The sequence below is a fragment of the Myodes glareolus genome, chromosome 14 (assembly GCF_982192425.1).
Source record: "Myodes glareolus chromosome 14, mMyoGla1.1, whole genome shotgun sequence".
In the NCBI taxonomy this organism is placed as follows: domain Eukaryota; kingdom Metazoa; phylum Chordata; class Mammalia; order Rodentia; family Cricetidae; genus Myodes; species Myodes glareolus.
Window position 1 is genome coordinate 76,072,013 of NC_142039.1, and position 24,044 is coordinate 76,096,056.

Genomic DNA, 24,044 nt, shown 5'->3' on the forward strand with positions numbered 1-24,044 from the left:
CCAAGTTTCCAAAGGCTTTCAAATGCTTAAATAATGTAGAACCTTTAGAAGTGCCAATAAAGTCTAGTTTTATTTTTTAAACCCTACAGCTGGAGAGATGGTTCAGTGTTTCCCAGCACTTGCTGCTCTTGTAGAGGACCAGGGTTCAGTTCTCAGCACCAACATGGTGGTTCACAACCATCTGTAATTCTCGTTTCAGGGTTATGCTGCCTCTTCTGGCCACCACCTACACTACACAGCATACTGCACATACATACAGGTAAACACTCTTGCACATTAAATAAAAGCAAATATTTAAAAATAATCCTGATACCAACATGCATCAACACCCACTGAGGATGTTTTCTGCTCTGAACATTCCTTCCCTCCACCAAAATTCGGTACTCTCCCTCTCTCCCTTGCTATAAATGTCACCTACACTCTGGGGAATTGAGTGAGGTGTCAAAAACTTCAGACAAATGAGGGATGTGCTAGCAAACATTCTATATCAGATCAAGATGTCCAGTGTTCTTCCTGGCCACTAATCCCAAATGCATGCAGTTTGCATTGCATCTAGGAGGCTCTCCGGGAGCCAAAACATAAGCCTCATCATTTCCACTGCCGCCTTTCTCTTTCCCCTTCTGAGTTCCCTCACTGTCCTGGGAAATGTTTCCGTTTCTGGAGGCAGGGAGCCTCACTGCCCCCCATACTGCCTCCTGCCTGGTCTCCTGTCTGTGTCTTTCCCTCTGCTAGTCTGTTCAAATTCAAACTCCAAAAATATATTTCTTTTTACTCTTTGGCTTTCTTTCCCCTCACCCAAGAACTGACCCACCCAAACAAGATGACCAGCCAAGCCCCAGAAACTGACGGATTCCATCTGGGGGTGAGGCTAGATAAGGTGAGTCTGTAAATCTCCCCAGATGGTTCTAATTCGTGGTGAGCTTAAAAACTTGAGAGCACTTACTCGAGGGGAAGTTCTTCAAAAGAAAAAAAATCTGGTTAATATTTCATGTTATTTCACAATCATGCACAGTATTACATAATCATACACAAACATCAGACGTTAGGCAACTCCTTGGAAACCAATCTAAACCTAAGTCTCAAAGAGAAATTTGAAGAAAATTGTAAAAATATTACATGCCATGGTAAATACCTACTAATTTGTGGTGGAGGACAGGGGGGATCAGATATCTGATTGTCAACCTAATCCAGGCAGAACACTTAGAAATTCTTGCTTTCTATCTTGTACTTTTAATTGTCTTGGGGTTTTTGTTGTTCCTTTATTTTTTTTCTTTCCTAAAGAGCATCCAGTTTGGGCCAGGCTCTGTAGTTTTTTCATGTGAAGGAGCTGAATCTAACTTGATTGCAACTGGTGACCAATAAGACAAACCCAAACCAAATCAAATCCTGCAATTGCTGGATCAAATCCTTGACAGTAAACAATGCTCATCCCAAATCTAAACCGCCCTCCTCATTCTGTCTCTGATGAGGTGCAGGCTCTGCCTGGTAGCACAAGGCCATAGCCAGCTTCCTGTTCAGCTGCCTTGGTAGCTGCCTGGAACGCAGGTCCTCAGGAGATGCCGAGCTTTTTAATAAGGGTGAGGACTTTACGTACAGTTAGTTCCAAATCAGAAGGGATCATTGGTCTGTAAGGTCATCACTCTGGCAATAAAATCTCATAATTAGAAGAAATATCACAATAATAGGCAAGCATACAGAAATAAATAATTGACAAAGAAAAGATAGCGGCATCCAGTCTAAGGTCAACGTGCAAAACACAAGCTCCAGAGCCAGATCCAAATCTCGGCTCTACCTCCTGCCAGCTGTGTGCCCTTCAGCAAGTTGCTGAACCTCTCTGCGTTTCACCGATCACATCTTCAAAGCAAGAGTCATTTTAAAAACTTCCCTTGCAGGGTTTTTACAAGAACTAAATCAGAAAATATCGATTAAAGCTCTTGGCAAATGATATTTAAGACAGACTTTCTGTTTAATTCCATGGATGCATCTCTCCTATGAAGTGGTAGAGATCGCCTTGAAGGGTCTGAGTGTAGAAACAAGAAAGGGAAACGCACAGGTGGCCACAGAATGGAACAGCTGACACCTGAAGCTGCAGAACCCCACACATAAAGTCTCTCTCTCTCTCTGTTTGTCTCTCTCTCTCTCTCTCTTTCTCCCTCTCTCTTTCTCTCTCTCTCTCTCTCCCTCTCCCCCTCCCCTTACACACACACACACACACACACACACACACACTCACACACACTCACACACACACGTATAGTCAGTTAAAACCTTTGCCTGATCCCAAGCTGACTGGAGACTACCAACAGTTTGACCCCTCTAAACCTGTTTTCCAGGTTCTTCCCTAATTCCCAGGATTCCTCTGGAGAAAGGGAGCCCTGCTAATACCTCCCTCAAGTCTTAGTTCTTTCAGAAGATGTTACTGGTGTTGGTTCTCCTTTTCCTCAAAACTCAGGTAGAAAAAATTTTTTAACTAGCTCAGATTTTATACAAGAATGGACTTAATGATACATAAAATTCACTATTTAAAATAAGAAAAGCGGTTTTGAAAAGTCTCTGATTCCTACTCACAAGGCAAAATATAGATTATGTTCGAATAATAACATGACAGTAGGCACAATGGGGGATAATTATCCTTTCTCCTCCCATGCTTGGCCTTGCTTTTTTCTCTTGCCCTCGCTGTCTAAAGTGCTCTTCTAGCGCACACAAACCTCCCCCACATGTTTGCACACTGCCAAGTGATACCCACAACCTGACCCAGAGTCCAGCGATCATGAGGAGAGCTGTACCAAGAACACACACACAAGTCAGAATGTGCTTAAAAAGTGAAGCCAACCTCCTACGCGTTGGCTGAGACCTCACCCTTAGCAGAGAGCTGCCTTAGGAGAATGAGGGGTGATGTGGGGGCCTTCTTGAGTGACAGCTCCCTAGCCTGGCCTTAGATGCAGTTGATAAAGTGTGCTCCTAGGCTGTCTCAACTGTGATGGTCAAATCTCACTCATGCATTGGCGTATTTTCCTACAGACACCAGAAAACCAAAAGAGAAAAGAATAGAATATTATGAGGCAATTGAAAGGCTTTTCACAGTCTTTTAAAACTCTGCATCAATTGCTGTTTTATTTATCTGTGGCTGTAGAAGCCCAAACGTAATAGCATAAAGCTGCAGACAGCTTTCTCCAGGAGAAAGGAGAGGGAGGGAAGGAGGGAGGCCGATGGGAGGAGGAGCTGCTCCCACTCCTCCTGCTGCTGCTGTCACAAGGAGACTAGGGCCTGTGTGTTCTAGGTGCTCAGCTGGGCTGAGCAGGACACCTACACACGGGTCTCGGTGTGCCCTGAGCTTGCTTTCATCAGGACAGCTGGGTTCCAACAGCCCACAGCACCCTGTGCCACCTGTGAGCGCCAGTCTCTTTGGTCTCACGGTGACATTGCTGCCATCTTTTACTTACTGCGAAACAGCAGGAGAAATCAATTAGACTACACTCCTGCTTCCACGGGTATTTCAGCGCTTGCGCCTGACGGCCGCATGGTAGCTGGTCAGCTTCGGGTCTTTTCTGAGACTCCTCCCATTCTGTCAATCCCTCCCCTCAGTGTGCATCCCACACACACCACTAGAGCACGCCATGCTTTGTAGATCTTAATTTGAAGCTGGAGCTTGCAGCCCCTTTCTGGGTTTCCACCTGCTACATGGCCGTCTGGCTCACCACTGCCCATGCGGGTTTGGCATCCTACCACCTTTCTGGAACTTCCTGTGGCTTCTCCGTTCTGCCTGGACTGTGACATTTACTAAGGGAGCTTTACTGACGCTGCTGGTTATGGAGTCCACCATGTTCACGCTCTCCGGCTCCGGAGAAACTGGGTACCTCCCCATCTCTGCTTCCATCCTCCACTGTGTTCCGAGGCTCTTCTCAGCTCTGTTTCCACCCTCCACCCTCCCGACAGTCACGCTTCAGCCCATCTTTGCGCCAGGCACCTGCCAATCCTCTTTGGTTTTCCTGTTTTAGAAAGAAAGGCCCGAGTTCCAGGGCTATAAACCTTTAGATATGGTATTCAATATGGTCGTCAGAGCATCCAGACGATGATCATTCTCTCCGCTTTCTGTTTTATTTTAGGACGAGGTCTCACATAGGGCTTTGATCTCTCTGTTTAGCTGAGAACGATCTTGCCATTTGATCTTTATGCTACACACCACTGTTCCCTCTACATGCGATGCTAGGGGGCAAACCCAGTCTGTGCACGCCAGGGAAACCCCCTGAACTATACTGCTCTCTGGAATGGCACCAGTCTGTGCTTTGTCCCTAAGTGGGCCCCAGTGGCACCCTGGAACACTGTCCTGTGTTCTGTCCTGGGAAATGATAACCAAGAAGATTGTCTCTCTTGGAAGACGCTGATGACAAAGAGGCCCACGTAAGGGACCTTCTTTTCAGAATCCACAGTCATCCGAAGAGAACCACGCTATCTGAAGACCCTAGAGGCCCCACCTCAGTACACACTGGAGCTTACAAAACTGAGGGTTCTCATCCCGAATTCCGCCAACAGCAGGAAGTGTCTTACAGCTAAAGTGGTGGCTTAGGTCCACACACAGCAGGGACTCCCGCGAAAACCAAGGAGGTACACAGCCTCGGGCTGAGGACACTCACACGCAGTCACAGTATAGACTTGTCTGGTATGAGTCTATCAGCTAATAAACCAGTGGATGGCATGTGTGTGTGTGTAGGAACCTCCTGCAGAATTTCTCCTGAATTTCCTCAGTTGTGTGGACATGATATCGGCTCTATTTTTTGACTTCCATGTTTGGTCTCTCATACCTAAATACTGAAAGCCTGTGGGAGACGGTTTCACACAGAGGGTCTCACTTCACCCGATCCAGCCAGCTCCTTCAAACTTGAATTCCCAGACAAACACCCAACCGGATATGAAGGAAAATAGTTGTGTTAGCTGTGCACATGGGTTACCTCCAGGAAGTCTGAAAGGAGGAGGGGCGGACACTCTGTGAGGGGCTTCCTGCACCCGATGGACAAGCTAAGAGAATGCTGAATGGGAAAGGGACCCCAGCTGACAATCCCTAGAGGAAAGACAGGCTCAACAATCTAAAGGAAAAGGGCTCATGGATTCCGTTTAGAGAGGCTGGTTGTTGGATTTCTTTGACTGCACCAGCACTCAGGCATGGAGGTACCAGCAGGGGCGGTACCTTTGAAATCTCAGCCACACAGCCCTCCTTTATTCCCTCAGCAACTCAGCTACTCGCTACTCAGATGTCAGAGAGACAGAAACCAACAAAGCCAAGACTTTCTCTTGGTGAGCTTATGTCCTAGAGAGAGGAGACAAATGGTTCATGTGTGGGCTAAGGTGGGCTGTGAAGAGAAACCAAGCTGGGGAACAGGGAGAGGCAGGACTTGGGGGTGGAAAGAGGATTGTTCTGCATAGGAGGACCAGGAAGGTCTCTGAGGTAGCACCACTGGAGTAGGGGCCTATAGACAGTGAGGGTGTGGAGGCAGGGGTGTGGAGGGGGGCGTGGAGGCAGGGGGTGTGGAGGCAGGGGTGTGGAGGGGGGCGTGGAGGCAGGGGTGTGGAGGGGGGCGTGGAGGCAGGGGGTGTGGAGGCAAGGGTGTGAAGGTGGGGGTGTTGAAGGCAGGGGTGTGGAGACGGGGTGTGGAGGAGCCACAGGGAGGCAGGCATGTAAAAGCAGGATATTTCTAGCAGAAGAACAAGCATAAAGCAGGAACTCAAAATGAAAGCCTCTTTAGCCTGCCCCACCACTGCCTCAGCCCAAGCTCTTTCTAGCAGTCCAAAGCTTTACAAATTTCTCCTAACTTCATGTCAAGACTTAGGCTACTGCAAGACCTTAATTATGTGCCTGGTAACTGAAAATATGTTTTCTTATCTTCTCAAGAAACCAACATCAACCAGGCAGTGGTGGCGCATGCCTTTAACCCCAGCACTGGGAGCCAGAGAAAGGTGGTCTCTGTGAGTTTGAGTTCAGCTTGGTCTACACAGCTAGCTCCAGAACAGTTAGGGCTGTTACACATAGAAACTCCATCTCGAAAAACAAACAAAATAAAAAGGAAAAGAAAAAAAAGGAAAGAAGGAAAACAATGTCTTTGTAACCAGCAATAGAGGTCTACGTAGTCAGAAATGAGTGGCATTTAGAAAAAGAGAAGACAGCCAGGAGGTGGAGGCGAACTCCTTTAATCCCAGCACTTAGGAGGCAGAGGCAAGTGGATCTCTGTGAGTCTGAGACCTGTGTGGGCTACATAATGAGTCCCAGGACAGTCAGACTGTTGCACAGAAAAACCCTGTCTCAAAAAACCAAAAAACAAACAAACAAACAAAAAACAATCAGGCCTGGGCACCTAGACTTGTGACTCTGAGATTGATGACATATCACAAGGCTATACTTTCAGTCTGTGCTGTGATGGAAGACTCTGAATGAAAGGAAGGATCTATTTGCTTGTACATTCAGGTCACAGGTCCCCACTGAGTCCTCCTGCACCATGGAAGGCAGGAAAGACCATGTCTCACAGCCATGTCCACGAATGATCTGATAAAGACAATTCATCAGTTGAATCTCGGGTGATTCTATATGATGGTGACATTTAAAGCTGCCCAGGACACAGGAAAAGGCCTCTCCAGACTGTACACAGGTGTCACTATGGTATCTCCAGGGGCTCCAAAGGGAAGCTAACAGATGTCGACTAACCTGCGTACATAGAAAACAGAGCACCAAGCACAGGACCCAAGCAAGCCATTTCAAAACTAATCCTTAAGGGGAATACAAGTGTCTCTCTGACCCCTGCTTACGTCATGGCCTCGGGAGTGGATCAGCGTAGAGCACACACTTAGCAATCTAGAGTCTCTCTGGGTTCACCTCTGGCACCTTCGGGGGGCAAAGACGTGGGCAGTCAGGCGAGCCACTGGCCTGACTGTGGAGACTTCCATGAGTGCATTTGATCAAAGGATGACTGCTGTGAAAATATTTTTTGTTTTGAAGATTTATTTTATGTGTATGTAGGTGTGGCTAAGTATAGTATATATGTTTATCATACGAGTTCAGTGCTCCCAGAAGTCAGAAAAGGCCATGGAGCCCCTGAAACAGCTGCCTTGTGAGTGCTCTGGCCCACTGAGCCATCCCTCCAGCCCTGAGCACAGTTTCTTCTCAGCACAGCCTTAAATGATACAAGAAAGCCTCTCCCTCTTGGTCCTCTTTATTTATTTAATTATATATTTTATACATTGTTTTTTTTCAAGTATAGCAGATTCCCAGGCCTCAGAAGCCACATCTTGTAGCTAAATCATTTTTTTTTCTGAAGCGGCATCTTTATTCCACACTGAAGGCTTCCTAAGCTACTTCTGTGAACCTTTTTAAATGACCTGCACCAAAGACTGCTAGCCTTTCAAATCCCTTAATCCTGTCCTTAACACTGGCTGTCATCAGAGGATGCAGGTGTTCCGGTCTCCCAGACAGACCTGAGCCCCTGGAAGCACTTAATGGGCAGGTGATGATTGACATCTGCCACCCTCGCTCTGGGCTCAGCCATCTTCAAAGAGCTGAATCTCTGACTCAAGTGTGAGTGTCACCCAACACGTTACCTGCAAACCGTTACACAGAATGAAGTTAAGAAGTTAAGTTACACACTCAGAGAACAACAGCTTATGCTTTTTATTTAATTTTTTATTAACTTGCTACCAACACAGAAGGTTGTCATTCAAGAATACCATTTAGTTCAATGTTTGGTAGATATACAAACAAGAAAAAAACCATTTCTAAGATAGTTTCCAAAAATAACTGACAGGGCAAAGATGTGTGTGTGTGTGTGTGTGTGTGTGTGTGTGTGTGTGTGTGTGTGTATTACCAGTTACTTGAGATAAAGTTTTGGTATGTAGCCTAGGTCAGTGGCTGTTTTTCAGTCCTCCCAGCCTCTTCTCCTGAATATTAGTTACAGTGTGTGTCACTACACCCAGATACTGAGTTGTACCATTTGTCTAATTATTCTTTTATCAATAAAAAAAAATTGGGAGTCAGATATCAGAGTAAGACCCTGAATGATCAGAGAAGCAACAGTGAAGTGACCAGTGACCTCCAGTCTCTCCATCCTTCCCTACCACTTCCTGTGTCTCCCTATATGACTTCGGTCCTCCAAAACTTTTAAGGCTAATTTTGGCTAACCTTGTGTCCTGCTTATCCAATTTGGACCACATACTGTGATCAGTCAAGGCAACAGCAGGGTTGGGGACTTGCCCAAATGGCTATGAAAGCAAAATCCCCCTGGAGATTCTTCGATGCCCATCACCCTGGAGATTCTTCGATGCCCATCATCCTGGAGGTTCTTCGATGCCCATCATCCTGGAGATTCTTCGATGCCCATCATCCTGGAGATTCTTCGATGCCCATCATCCTGGAGATTCTTCGATGCCCATCATCCTTTTTTGAAGTAAATTGGTGTTGCTAGGAGAAGATGGATCTCCTTGTCATGAAAAACCTTGTGTTATTAAAACATCTTCAATGCCATATTCTGTAGGTCTCTGAAGTATTTGAAGATCATCTGTATATCTCAAATGCATCTGTTTAACCTTGTGTTGTGGCCACAAATTTGATTGTTATAGATGACTAACTACTAACCCACATTTCTTAATTATCTTAAACAGTTTGTAATAATAGCCTTTAAGGACTAGAACTTTACATCACATTTTTAAATGAGCTGCACAGGTACAACACCTTAAACAAGAATAGAAACATATATACAGAATGTTAAAACAAAAATAACCTTAAATTTGTAGTTATATACAAAAATATCTTAAATAAGAGTAGACACATATATACAGTATAACAAAAAACTTTAAATTTGTATCAATAAACAATAATTTATACCAATGTAAAATATTTAAGACTAGTAGATGCTTTTTTAATTTAAAAGTCTTGGGTCAATATTATCTCAGGACCTATACCTCGAGGCCTGTAAGACAGAGAAAAGCCTGGCTTGAGTTTGAGGGATAGATAGTCTCAAAGCTACTGAGGATGAGACAGCAAAATCTAGCCGCTCCTCCAGCCAGAGGAAGGGAATGGCTGTCTCTCATTGGCTGGAGGCACCCCCACATCATACGATGTCACTTAACCTATATAAGCTGATGCTCACAGTAATAAACTGAGCTCCTGCTTTGACTTGACTCCCTATCGCGTCTGACTGTCCTGTGTTGTGGGGCTGCAGAATGGACGGACAGCACACTCACCTTTCCCTGGGGATAAGGCTAAGGAGGCCGGGCAGAAAGTAGATTTAATAATCTACACTTTTCTCTTACCATTCCTGTATCCTCCTTTCCTTTTCAGAATGAAATACCTGAATCTAATCTCCTTTACTTATTTCCCTCCCGGACTATGATTGCAACCAATCTCCCTAAATGATGACAAACATCAATAATCCACTGAACAACCAAAAACCACCCACTCCACTGCTTGGGAATGTGGGCATTGTGTTCTTAAAATTACTTCCTGTTGTCTGGGGGCGATGGCATCTTTAGGGAAGCCTGAGAAAATTTGAGATAATGGTCAAGTCTTGGGGAAACTGACCGCTGTCCTGTCTCCCTGTGAAGGGGAAAGTACAGGGTTTATCTGAAGTCCTGGCTGGAGGAGTCTGTGAGACTGCAGTTTGCAGTTCAAAGCTGATCTTTGGGTGGCATTTGTCACAGTCTAGATGGAGTCATTGTTGTGGGGCCTCATCATCCTTCTGGAGACTTCAAGGGTCGTTGTTTTGAATGGCCATGGTTCACTGGCGAAAGCTTAAACATTTTACATGTCGTAAGCAGCAGATCTCAGAGAGGTTAAAGGACCACAATCTATTAAATACATCTGAAGTACATAACCTTACTTCTTAGTTACCTGATTCAGACTCAAGCACAAAATTATGTACAGGAAGCTAGTAGATAAAGCCTATTTCTAGAATTAGTCAGTACTATATATGACCACTAATATTACAACAGAAAGTATATCTTGATAGATATAGATAGATAGATAGATAGATAGATAGATAGATAGATGTATTAATCTTACAAATTTTGGGATAATATTTATATCTTAAAAAAGTTTTAAAGAGTCAAAATAAAACCAAAGAATTATGAGATTAGTGACAACAGAACAGTCTCTTAATTTTGGTTTTTCTCTGTCCCATACCAACTGGCTCTTCTGACATGAGACAGAGATTTTGGATTTTCCTTTAACAAACATGATTGGATTTAGAGAAGGAGAGAGCCACACTCCAACTCCAAAGCTAGCTTTAATTTTTAATTGAACTGGGATTACAAAAAGACCATTTGCCTTTTATGTCTGTAGAGAACAGAAGAAAGGACTATTTGGAAAGATTTATGAAATTTTATCCTGTTGGAAATGTGACATACCAATAGGACAACTTATTCTTTTTCTTGGGACATTTTCTCTGGATGATTTGTCCTTTTTCTTCAGTCTCATTTGTACAGTGGTCTTCAGATTCCTTAGTTGGATGTTTTTTATTCTCCCAGAAAGACAAAAACAAAACCCTGCCTCAATCCTATGCCCCAACTCTAACTTTGGGAAATTTCTTTTTTGGCAGGTTATATTTGATCAAAAGTATCATAAGCCAGGTAACATCTGTTGTTCCAGGGTAGGAGCACAAGGATTAGAATTATTAAGCTAAAGGAACAGAAAATGAATGAAAGTTATGCCCTGGCAACACTGAAGCATGTGTGGGCAGTCAATATATGGTGGTTCTGTTGAACTTGTCCATATTAGGTTGTATGGCTGCTGAGGACGACTGACTAGTCTCTTCCTCAAAAACAGAGATGTTAGAAAAATAAAAGACAGAAACACAAAATAGCTCTGGAAGGGAAATTCAGTGAATACTGAATTCACCTGCATTTATTTTCCACAGGCTTACATACTTCACTCCAAAAGGGGAGACGGGAGGCAACAGACCTTACTAACATGATACAAGGAATAGACCAGCATCCTGCAGGCAGCCAGTCCGTGGAACCTCCTGCTAATCTTCTGGAAGGAGCAGGAATATACTTGAATTCTCTGATCTTTGGTCAAGGTGAAAGGATCCACCTCTATACTCAAAATACTAAGTAACCACGCCCTAGGTCAGGATCTCTTATTTGTAGACACACCTGCTGCTAACAACTTTGAGAGAGCAAGAATAAGCCCAATCTCTCTGACCTTTAGTCAAGGTAGAACAGACTCACATCTGTGAGTCCTGGCACAAAAGAAAGATATTTGTTAGTCTTATAAGTGAGTTTAGATTGAATGGCTATGCTGTTTGATGAAATAAATAAAATAATAAAAACCCAGAGTCAGGTATTAGGGGGTGAAAGATCAGAAAAACAGAACAGCAGCCTGGAATGGGAAAAACTCCAGATCTCTGCCAGGGGCCTGGGAGGAGGGAAGGAAAGGCAGTCAGGGCAGCTACTCTAGCGGCTGCAAAGCTGAAGGCGAGTGACTGTTTTGTTGGATACCAGATGTGACATTTATCTAATTATTCTTTATCAATAAAACCTCAGAAGTCAGATATGGGGTAAGAATCTGAATGATCCGAGACGGGATTACCGGCCTCCACTGTCCTTCCTCGATCCACAAAGGGCCAAGAGTCTTTCTAAGCCCCACCCTACTACTTCCTGTGTCTCTCTAGATATCCTTGGTCCTCCAAAACCTCTATGGCTAATTTTAGTCAGCTGGTAGCTAGCTCCGCCCTGTGATTCAAAGTAAGCTTTATTGGCAGTCTACGGAGTGTCAGAGTTTGAACAAAACGTCCTACAACACTGAGTTCTCTTCCAATGCCCAGAGACAAGTAATTCTAGAGGCCAAGAATAAAACCTAAGTAACTTCAGGACTACTGCAGCCTGGAAAGTGACCCCAGAAAAAAGAAACCAGGAGCCTCCCTCCATGGTGGGTTCTTAAATTTTAAGGTTTTTTTTTTTTTTCAGTGAGTGCAATATATTCTTAATGAAACCAGAACCGTGGCATCGTATTCAAGAAAACGTATCCGAGGAAGATGAACCACGCAGGCCGCAAAGTAATTGGAGGCAGGAGAGGCATGGGAGGGATAGCCACAAATTCGCCATGCTTGCTTCTCTGAGGGTCAGGCAGAGCCAAAGCACAACCCCCAGAAACAAGCCATGAACTGACCTTTGACCTACAGACCTGAAAATGGGAATGCACTACTTACTAACCAAGCATTTAAACAAGGAGTCTGCTGTCCGATCCTGTTTTCGTTATTGGCAGCACAAGGCCACAGACTAAGTAACAAAGAAAGCAGGTCTATCTGAGCTCAGAGTGTGGTCCAAAGTTAAGAAACTGTATCAGGGTGTCTTCCAGATGCCAGAGTCTGGAGGGAGCACAGGCATCTTGTGGCAAGAGACGGGAAGAAGAAAAGAGACCCAGCCAATATGGCTTTCCTGGTAGGCTCAGTCGAGAGACAACCTATTTATATTTTACTCTTGTGCATGAAGAAATGTACTCAAGAGCACAGACCCCTAATCACACCTAAAGGTCCTCACTGGCCCCAGCTCTTAACACCTCATAGCAGACATTATATATCAACAGCAGTTCCAGAGGCAATAATTCAAATTTTATCCTGATGAATTCTCTCCCATGGTTTCAGAAACCAGGAATGGGAACACCAATGGCTTCTCTCACTTTTTTTTAGGGGGGGGGGTCAGGTGTTGAATCACCTGAGGTCTGCATCACCACCCTCCCGGTATGGTCCACGGCTCCATACCACCACAAGCTTCGGCAAGGGCCTAGGGGTTAAACACAGAGACACACACATAGAGAGTCCGGGTCATTCGCCAAGAGGTGAATACCAATTTATTTAGCTTTATCCAGAGTTAATATACTTTTTCCCCCAGTAATGGAATCCCCTCCCAGCCAGAGGGGGTTGGGGGAACAGGCGCCGTGTGAGAACTTCTCCGCAGGCAGGTGGGCAAGAGGTGCGGGGCAGTGGCAGACAGGTGAGAGGGACCTTGGCGCCGTGAACTCTCCCGGGCAGGTTGGGAAATTACCTTTCCAAAGTAATACAAGACCCTATAATTCACCAGGCTAGGATAGCAGAGCATAGAATTTAGCAGGAAGCTTAGTTGGTTAGCCAAAACAGTCCTTGATTTGCATCCCAGGGAGCAAGGGAAGACAGGGGCCTACAGGCAGGGTCTTTTGCCAGTCTAGTCTCAAACTCATGATCTTTCTGTCTCAACTTCCTAAGCACTGAGACTATAGGAATGTACCTCCATTCCTGGACCCTTTCAACTTTACACCAGATAATGGATGGGAGAAATTAGCTTTCCCATCAAATCTTGGGATTGAATAGTTTGGAGGTCCTAGTGCTCACAGGAAGCCTCCTTCTACCAGGGATTGTGACGTCTGTTCTGTTCGGTTAGAAGCTGAGACCTCACGTGGGCATGCTGGGCTCATCACACACTTGACCTAATAAACAGAGATCTTTGTACTGGTGACATGGGGTGGGGGGACACCCGGATGCAGGGACTGCATGGATGAGGAACAACTGGCCTCCCTGGGAGGTTGATTAGGGTGCCTCTTAGCAATTTCCGGCCTGATACTTCTAGTCCCCTGAGCTGAGGTAATGGAGCTAAAACAAATCAAGCAGGGTGTCAGATCCTCATGGATGAAAATATGAGGAAGGCCGCCAGGTAGAGGTGAGATACAGCTCCAGCTGAAAAACAGCACTGGCAGGAAATGGGGTCCCGGGGTGGGTGTCCCTTACTCTCCTGCTGTGTGCGATCAACATCTTTTTTGTCCTTGGACTTTCAACCATGATTGCCTGTGGCAAGAACTGTTAATGCTCACCACACAGTCATGAGTCTTCTACAGAGTTAACCAGTACCCAGCTTAAGTTAATTTTCTGACCATGTTGCATAATCGAGGGGGCAGAGCTCTCAAGTTCTCCTCGTGTGTGTGTGTGTGTGTGTGTGTGTGTGTGTGTGTGTGTGTGTGCTCAGGGTCTCACACGTACTGAGCAAGCACTCTACCTCTGAGCCACACCCCCTCCCTTTTCTGTCATTATTTTCAAAGCAAGTTCAATTCTATTATGTCAACAATTTAAATAAGAAAAGCACTTTCTCACCTCAATATTACAGAAAAGAGACCGTGAAAATGTTCATGTCTTTTGACTTTGGATCCTCCTGAGACTTTATGGACTGTATAAAAATCTATAGAATCTATGGAAATTAAAGAGATTGAAAAATGTACTTCAGTACTGTATGTAACTGAAAACAAAAAGCAAAAAAAACTCAGAACAACCTTAGCATCAACGAGGAGACAAATTGTTTGGCAAATTATGGAAATTGAGTAAATCGGGATACTAGGGAGCCAGTGTCAGGATACTTGGAAGACAACATTAAGACACAAAGAATGTGGTGATGCTGAATCTGCGGGGAAACAGTCTGAAAACTAACTCCAGACAACACTAGTTGTTTACGTTTTGTTCTCATGGGTAGCGACCTAGACTACTTTCATACTGTGGCATTTGAAGAGAAGCTTTATGCTCTGCTTCTGTGGGACTTTAATCTCAGACTTTGTCCCCATCTGAGGATCCTCAGAGAACTGCCTCCTGGGACTAAGAAATAATAATTTTTATGTTTATTTATTTAATAATTTTGATATATTTATTGATTTGTTCTTAGCTTTGATCTTTGAGTTTGTAGGGTTTTATTGATGCTGTTTTGTCTGTTTTGTTGGTTCTTGCACTGAGGATTGAACCTAAGGCCCTGAGCTAGCTAAGCGAGTATCCCACCCCTAAGTTATGACCCAGACCTGATCTATCCCTGTGTATATTTGGGTTTTGTGAAAAGTTTAAAATAATGTGGGAAAAGGATTTTGAAGAAATCTGATCCTTCTCAGATCTGGCATCGACACGGCTTACGCAACTGCGACAGGACTTAGCCTGAGTTCTCCACAGATTGAATTCCTCTGGCTGCCCTAACTTAAAAGACAAAACACAGACTCTCCGGAGCTCTGGTTTTGCATCTTGCAAAGAGCTGATCACAAGGGAGGGTGCAGCAGTTTCTCCCGGCCGTCTTCTTTCTAACCATTTCCCAGGTAAGTTCCCACGGAAGCAACCTCAGCCATCGGAACTCATGGGTGTCACAAAACGCCAGGCGCTTTGGTGCAGCAAGATGCCCTGCACTTAAACAGGAAGGATAAGCCAAAATCCTGTACCCGAAGACTGTGGCAGGCAGACAAGCCAGGCCTTCTTCACCTTAAACTCTCAGGCCCAGATCTGATTATGTTTCCTGGATCCTGTAGCAATGGTGTCTTAGAAGATTGCACTGACTTCCAGTGACATCCGGGACCTCCCCTCCCTTCCTCTCTTCTTCCCTTCCTCTCTTCCTCCCTTCCTCTTTCCCTCCCTCCCTCCTTTGCTTTTTCCCTCCTACTCTTCCTTTTTTTCCTTCCCACTTCCTATGCCTGCAGAACAAATCTAGGTTGGGCCGCACCACATTTCCAGCAGCGCAGTCCCTTAAGTTCCCAGGCCCTTGGCGATTCACCACAAAACAGAGAGAACACTGCTGTCCCACCCAGAGTGCAGCTGGCGGGCCCTCTGCACACTTACCGTTTGTGTTCAACATTTCTATATGAATTTCTCCCATCAGAGAGCTTTCCTGCGTTGAACCCCAGACTTTGGGCTTGTTTATCATCCTTCCTGAGGAATTATCCTTTTCACCCAATCAGAATTTCCATGCATTGTTTCCATGTGAAAAAGATAACTTTACAAACCACAGGTAGTGGGAAGCAGAGGCAGGAGGAGCTCTATAAGTCCAGCCTTGCAGTGGGACAATGGTCTTGTACCCTGTAAAGATTTGTCAGTTGTATTGGTTTAATAAAATGCTGATTGGCCAATAGCCAGGCAGGACATATAGGTGGGTCAACCAGAACAGGAGAATTCTGGGAAGAGGAAAGGTTGAGTCTGTAGTCGTCACCCAGACACAGAGGAAGCAAGAGGAGAATGCCTCACTGATAAAAGGTACCAAGCCACATGGTTAACACAGACAAGAATTAACAAGGGTTAATGTAAGATGTAAGAGTTAGTTAATAAGAAAATCTGAGCTAATAGGCCAACCAGTTTATAATTAATGGAGACCTCTGCATGTTTCTTTGGGACTGCGGGACAGGTTGGGAAAGAAACCTCTTGTCAACACAACCTGAGTTACATAAAGGAGTTCAGGGACAGCCAGGGCTACAAAGAAAGATCCTGTCTCTAATGAATAAATAAATAAATAAATAAATAAATAAAATAAAATTAAAAAAAAAAGTATAGGAGGATTACAGTACTCATATATTTAACCTCCAAAGCAAGGTCCCAACTGTGGTTTCTGTGGATTTGTAAGAACCATAATTAAACTGCCAAATGAATTAGTAAATAAAGCAGTTAATTTTAAATTGCTTAATACTATGTTCATATTGAACACTAAGTATTTGCTGTCAGCTAAAGATGAACTCATCAAACCTGTATTTTAAGCTGGGCGTGGTGGTACACACCTTTAATTTCAGTGTTTGGGACACAGAGGCAGGCAGATCTCGTGAGTTCAAAGTCAGCCTGGTTTACACAGTGAGTTCCAGGACAGCCAGAGCTATACAGTAAGAGCCTGACTCAAAACAAATAAAATAAATAGACTCTTTTATAAAATTATCCATGAATTTCACTTATTCTCTCTTTCTTTACTCTCCTGACTCCAACCCATGACTCAGAATGAAACTAGCAGAATCTTCTAGAAGTCGCTAAAAAGACCCCAGAAGTTCCTTTCATTAACTCCTCAAGAGCTCCCATTGTCCTTTGAGCAAGGCATATGTCCCCAACATAACTGCTCCCAAACTATCTGGCTTCTTATTTTCCTCCTCAGCCATAACCTATGTGCTTTGAGCCCTCTCTGTGTTCTGTGACACACGGGGCCTTATCCAAACGCGCTACCGACTCCCCCTTCAAATTCAGCAGCTTTGGGACTGGCTCTGTGGCTGAGACCACTGGGTGCTCTTGCAGAGGTCCCAGCTTCAATTCCCAGCACCAACAAGGTGGCTCACAGCCACCTGTCACAGACCCAGAGGACCTGATGTCTTCCACCTTCACTTCACACACACGGTGCACAGACACACATTCAGGCAAAACACTCATATACACATAAAATAAACTCAGAAAGACATTTCTAATGTTTACCTTGTGTCCACTCTGCTTCTCTGCCCCAGGCATATGGGTCCACTAGAGTATGAGGCTTTCATAGTCTGTCTGTCCAACCACCACCCCCTGTTTAGAAGTGAAGTGTTACAGGGTGCACAATTGAGACCGCATGGACGCCAGAACCACCTTTTGTAAGGGAGTTATGCAGAGAAGCTGTCTTGTCCATCTTGAACTTTGTTCTCATCCCTGAGTCCTGGGGGTAATTGCTTACTACGGCAGCATGGTACTCAATGGCCCAGGGTCTACCAAACTGTACCCCCTTCCCTTCTCATGACCACCTCCCACCTTGCTGCCATTTCCTCTCCAAATCTCAGCATGGATCTCTCCAGGATTCCTCCTCTTTCACAGCAGGGTTCATATGTCACTAAATTCACTTATTATATTCCATTAAAATGTCTCGGCTACAGCTCTTGGTCCTGCGTGGTCTGTGAGCCTCAAAAGAGCTTTAGGGACTAAGCTTTCCTTGTCTCAAGCTATGTCACTTGCGCCCGCATGCATGTGCCATAGAACACACGCTGAGCCAGTGTTTGAGAGTACAAAACAAAAGGGGACTTGGCTTTGAGCCATTGTCATTATCAATATGATTTTTCCTCAGTTATTTGTGTTTCTTTTATTATTTTATTTTATATGGATGAGTATTTTGCCAGCATGTATGTCTGTGCACTACATGCATGCCTGATGCCCTCGGAGGCCAGAAGAGGGCATTGGATCCCCTGGAATTGGAGCACAGAGAGTTGTGAGCCACCATGTGGGTGCTGGGAATCACTACCCAGGTCCTCTGGATGAGCAGCCAGTGCACCTAACTGCTGAGTCATCTCTCCAACTTGATTTTCCTTTTTATAGACAAGAAACTTCCTGTAAGGGAAATTAGAGAAACTCCATATGCAAACGAACCAGAGATGAACCATACATAGGAATATCATTCACAACAGCAGAACAATCTATTGCCTACAAAAAAAAGTTGAAAAATAAGTGTTTATCAATTTACAGGAAGGCAGATCACGCTCTCTTGCTGAAGGCAGACAACCCTATGATAATTGGCCCCAAATATCCAGACTCGAATAATAACTGACAGTTTCTCTATTTTTGTTCCCAGTTCCAACTGAAAACCCAAGAAAGTCAAGTGTGTGCCGCAGATCTCTCAGACCGGGTGTTGGCCAGTCCACCTCCCACTTCCCCCTGCAGGAGCCGCTGCGAAGACCACACCAGAAGCAAGCCCGTTCTTTCTATTTATTGCATTTCGATTTCTCTGTCTGCCTTTTTGTCTCTGCCAAAATGCAAGCGATGGTGGCCAACTCCCTTGTTGCAAGATGTGAAGAGAGAAGAGCAGATGCCGTCTGGTGCTTCCGGGCAGCGGAATCAGCGTCGCCAGGGAGGTTGTTCAAGAAGAAAAGGCTCATCTAGTCCGGAGTTGCTGAGTCAGAAATCCTGGAGTTCCTGTCCAGAACCTTGCTGGACAGCTCTCAGTGTGACTCCGGAGATACAGTTGGAGACCCGCAACAACATAACCAGGTCTGAATTACTCTGAGTTCCACCGGCATCTTTATCTTTTGGAATGTGTTCATAAGCGGCACCAGAAGTTCTTTCCCTACAAGTAGACTCTACCAATCTGTACTCCCCCCAGTCACTGCTGCCGAGCGCCAGACAAGCCCCAGCTGAACAGTAGGGAAGGCACAAGCCCTCCTCTGGGATCCACGCCTTTGGATATCACAGCAGCCCTCTCTGAGACACACCGCCTGTGGCTCCTGTCCTCTGTGCCGCCTGGTACTGTGAGCTGTTAGAAGACAAACACCAGTTTTGGCTGTGCCCAGTAACTAACTGTTCTCAAGAACCAGCCAAATTATCCCTGTGGCACAGCTTTCTACTGAAGACTGCTTTTCGTTTTCAGAGATTTCCATGTAGTTGGTCTACTGGGTGGAAAATGCATGTCCTCACTTGGAATCTTAATCTATAGAAACCAGAGACTCTAAATTCAAGAGTCATGATAGAAATTCTAGTGCTTATGGACATTTCTCAAACTCAAATGTGTGATTTCCAGCACTTGTTTTGAATTTGCTATGTAAATCAGGCATGGTGATATATTTCTTTAGTCCCAGCACTTGGGAGACAGAGGTAGGGAGATATCTTTGAGTCTGAAGCCAGTATGGTCTTCACAGCGAGTTCTGGGACAGCCAGGGCTGCATTATAAGGCCCTGTTTCAAAAAAGAAAGAGAGAATAGGGAGGGAGGAAGGAAGGAAAAAAGGAAGAAAAGCAGGAAGGAAGGAAAGAAGGAAGGAAAGAAAGAAGAAAGGAAAGCAGGAGTTTGCTGTGTAAAAGAAGCCAGTGCTCTGAAACTCGGTAGGCTAAGAGATGGGGTGGTACTTTGATAGAGAACTTTTTTTAAAATAATTCTTTTTAATTTGCATTTGTGTATTTTAGGTATATCAATGCTCTATCTGTATACATGCCTACAAGCTGGAAGAGGACATTAGATCCAATTATAGATGTTTGGAAGCCACCACGTAGTTGCTGAGAATTGAACTCAAGGCCTCTGAAAGAGCACCCAGTGCTCGTAACCGCTAACCCATCTCTACAGCCTGGAGGGGAACATTTAACTTCTGCACCAAAGCTCCATTATTGGGAAGCTTCACTAACCGAATTGTTTTCTCAGAAGCATCACAGTAGTTTCAAGTTCACTATTGCTTGGGACCAAAGACAAATCAACTGAACATCTAGGCTTTAAATGATCTCAGAATCCCACTTCATTAATTTTTTTTAAAAGATGAAGACTTGAGTACAGATACAAGAAAAATAAAAACACAATGAAATGTAAACCTTTGAACACTGAGAAATATTAATAGCATCATACGCTTCAGGGAGGCTAATGTAGAAATAAATGAACCACAAGAGCAGACGTGCACTGGCGTCTGAGAATTCACAGCAGTGTTCCCTTCCTCTAGCGTTAGCCGTGCGAAGTAGAGAAAAACACGGACAGACGCCTGCCTTTCCTTTAGCCCGGCTGATGGAATTTTTAAATTGACTATGTAGAAGATTCTGTCAGTCTCTCACCCTTTATGTACAATGCCATAAAAATTGTTTTGGATGGTGATCACATGTAGGAAAATTTCTTCCCATGAGTTTTACAGCTTTAAGGTTCCAGTACGTAACCGGCTTGAGGTTGAACATAGACGAGTTGAGCTGGTCTACATAGAGGCTTCACTCCTATAGTCTAGTGGTTTGGGCACAGGAAGGCATTTGTGGTACTGAAGAGTAATTGGCCCTCATAAGCTTAGGGAGTGGCACTCTTGGGAGGTGTGGCTTTGAAGGAGTAGGTGGGGCCTTGTTGGAGGAAGTGTGTCACCATGGAGGCAGGCTTTGAGGTCTCCTCTGCTCAAACTACACCCAGTATGACCCTCCAACTCCTTCCTGTTGACATGTAAACCTCTTAGCTTCTTCTCCAGCACCATGTCTGCCTGTGTGCTGCCTTGCTTCCTGCATGATGATAAAGGACTAAATCTCTGAAATGTAAGCGAGCCTTCATTAAATGATTTCCTTTATGTGAGCCGGGCAGTGGTGGTGCACTTTTTTAATCCCAGCACTTGGGAGGCAGAGACAGGCGGGTCTTTACGAGTTCAAGGCCAGCTGGTCTACAGAATGAGTTCCAGGACAGTTGGAACAACACAGAGAAACCCTGTCTCAGAGAGAGAGAGAGAGAGAGAGAGAGAGAGAGAGAGAGAGAGAGAGAGAGAGAGAGAAAGTTGCCATGATGATCGTAGTGTCTCTTCACAGCAATAGAGACCCTGACTAAGACAGTCACTGTCACAGGAGAAGCATGGACACCAACCCAGACACAAACCTGTTGATCTACCATGATGGCCTCCTGCAGGACAAGCTACTGTGACAGAGGCACAAAGCTTGTGGGAGTCACCAATCAATCTCTGATTCAACTGAAAGCCCCACTCCACGAATGGAACAAAGACCTGACACTGCCATGGTGAGCAAGGACCTGAGACTAAATAGTCCAAGGACCTAGGGTAAAACCAAATGCTACAGTTCTAGTGGATAGATAGATGATAGATAGATAGATAGATAGATAGATAGATAGATAGATAGATAATAGATGATAGATAGATAGATGATAGATGGATAAATAGATAGATAATAGATGATAGATAGATAGTAGATAGATGATAGATAGATAGATAGATAGATAGATAGATAGATAATAGATGATAGATAGATAGATAGATAATAAATAGATAGATAATAGATGATACATAGATGGATGATAGATCATAGATGATAGATAGATAGGTAGGTAGATAGATAGATAATAGATGATGATAGATAGATAGATAATAGATAGATGATAGATAATAGATGGTAGATATATAATTAATAGGTAGATAATAGATGATAGATAGATAAATAGACAGACAAACAGACAGACTGATAGGTGACTTCTAATGACACTCTGCTAGCATTATAGATCAGTTCCTTGCTCAGCCATCATCAGCAAAGTTTCCTTCTACAACAGATGGGAACAAATACAGAGACCCCCAGCTAGACCTTAGGCTGACAGTGAGAGACCTTGGAACACTCAGCCCTAAATGGGACGTCTCTATCAAGAACCTCCCCTCAGAGCTCAGGAAACCAACAGAAGAATGCCCTTTGCATTTATATTATGCCTTTAAGTTTAATGTTTTTACGGGACTCCTGAGTGTGTGAATGAGTGGGTCTCTGTTTCTTATGTCTTCTCTTGGGCTGTTCTCTGTTTGTTTGTTTGTTTGTTTTTCTTTTGTTTTTATTCTAATTTTTTGACTATGGTATGTCTTAGAGTTAAGGTAGCAGCTACCAGAAAGACACCCACTTACTTCACAGTGACACCCGTTTGCCCCTTCATGTCTACGGACCCAGGAAGCATCACTGGCGGAGGGTGGAAATGGGGAAGAGGTGCTAGAAGCCTTTCTTCATGAGGACAGTCAGCATGACTGAACACTGTCTTAGGTCTCAATTCAGTGTGAACCCAGTTTGATCCCTGTGGTCCTCTGAAAGAGCCACAGCTGCCTGGTGTCCAGACAAGAGAGGAGACAGACTGTTGGCAGGAGAAGTTGTAGTCGAAAGAAGACACAGACTTGCCACACCTGAGTTTCACAGTGAGCCTCCAGGGACTGAGCAGGCAATGGCGCTGCAGCTGCCTTGCTCAGACCATCACTGTGAATGCTGGCAGGTGAAGGAAGGTCAGATCTATGTACATAGGTGGCAGAGGAGGTTGGGACTGAACAGAAGCTGAAAGAAGGGAGTCTTGTACTGAACGTGAAGAGAAAACATTGGGGGGGTGGGAACTGGTGTGTGGGTGGGGAAGGACATAGGAAGCCCTTCAAACTCATATCCACCTCAAAGCACAAGGAATAGCTAAGCAAACTGGCCATAAACAATAACTTTCTGGAAAAGACATAATCTACAAACATGGGTACCAGTGACTGGACGAGCCCGAGGCCAGACTCTAGCAGTGCTGGGCAGTTAAGGGCCCAGCCTTTCTGTTCCCAGAGTCTCAGGGACTGGTAGGGAATGGCAGTCCTTCATTCAAGGCCAGGAATCGCCTAGGCTGGGGCTGTTGATCTCAGAGACAGATCTTGCACCAGCTTTGAAAACGTGGCCGACTTATCGAAAGGATTCCAAAGCTGGGACGCAACAAAGAAAGAGGATGAAGACAGCAGACGGAGGAGAAGCTGCCGAGTGACTCTGTGCTTCCCAGCTCGTCAGCCACCAGAAATGATTCAGAACAGCTGTTCACTGGAGGAGCTGATTGAGACACAGGATGCAGATACACAGCACATTAACCCCAGCCCCGGCTCCCAAGAAGCTTTTCATCACAAGTATATTGTCAAACTGGAGACCCAGTCCCTTTCCTGAGGAGTTCTTGTTTCACCCAGACAAAGCCTAGCCGGGACTTTAACAAATAAAATGCAAATGAGAATGGAGAAAATTAATTAGAAACAAAGATCAGAATTTCTACTCATTAACTCTTAAAAGAAAAAAAACCACCTCCCCCACAAAGCTGCCTTGAAACTTGCTAATTTGCTCAAATTAAAATGCAATTCACCACGTGTTTTCTTTGCAGTGACCTTGCAGCCCTAAAATTAATGGGCTGGTCAACCCAGAGACCATGGCTTAAAGGGCATTTACCTCTCCGAAGTAGAAGGTCAGAATTACACTAGAAAGCCCGTGTCTGACCCACGGCTGTAAAATATTCTTCCTTTAGGATATGAGAAGCAAGCACATGCTGAACAAGCAAACCACACATTGTGTGGCTGCTGATCTCTTTGGAACAGGCATCAAGTATATGATTCAGATAATATGTAGAATAATTATTATAGTGTTACTTTACACTGTATCCGTATGGATACACACTCGGGTCCCTGTGAAGAAGCTTCTTCCCCACCAACAGACAGGGTCTCATGTAGTCCACCAGCCTCAAACTCCCATTGTCAAGTGTGACCCTGATCTCCTGACCTGCTTCCTGTGTGCTCTGGTTTCATCCCCAGTGGCACAGAGACCCACTCTGGAAACTGAGCAGGAAGATCAGAGGTTCAAAGCCAAGTTGGGGAGACTTGGTCTGAAGATAAAATGAGGACAACTACGTGCCCCTGTGCATAGGACCTGGCTGGCAACAACAAACCGGTACATTCGTGTTTATATCCACGTGCAAGCTTTCCTTTCTGTTTTTCCTTCGCCTTGCTGGAGATGGGGATTTCACACAAGTTCTCTACCACTGTACATACTTTGTAAGAGTCCTCTTTCCCCCTCAGCCCATTAGCCACCAGGTCGAGAGAGGAAAGAGGCAAAATGGGCAACAG

The 24,044-nt window shown here is 44.7% G+C and overlaps 2 long non-coding RNA genes across 2 annotated transcripts; one reads left to right on the forward strand and one right to left on the reverse strand.

Annotated features, from left to right (window-relative positions):
- Window positions 1–12,794: 12,794 nt before the first annotated feature.
- Window positions 12,795–15,951, reverse strand: LOC146892126 (uncharacterized). Its single transcript, XR_015005250.2, has 3 exons — window positions 15,585–15,951; window positions 14,097–14,190; window positions 12,795–13,438 (listed from the first exon to the last, which is right to left on the reverse strand). It is a non-coding gene; the product is annotated as an uncharacterized LOC146892126 (long non-coding RNA).
- LOC146892127 (uncharacterized) lies at window positions 14,731–20,746 on the forward strand. The gene is made up of 2 exons (XR_015005251.2): window positions 14,731–15,070; window positions 18,301–20,746. It is a non-coding gene; the product is annotated as an uncharacterized LOC146892127 (long non-coding RNA).
- The last annotated feature ends 3,298 nt before the right edge of the window (window positions 20,747–24,044 follow it).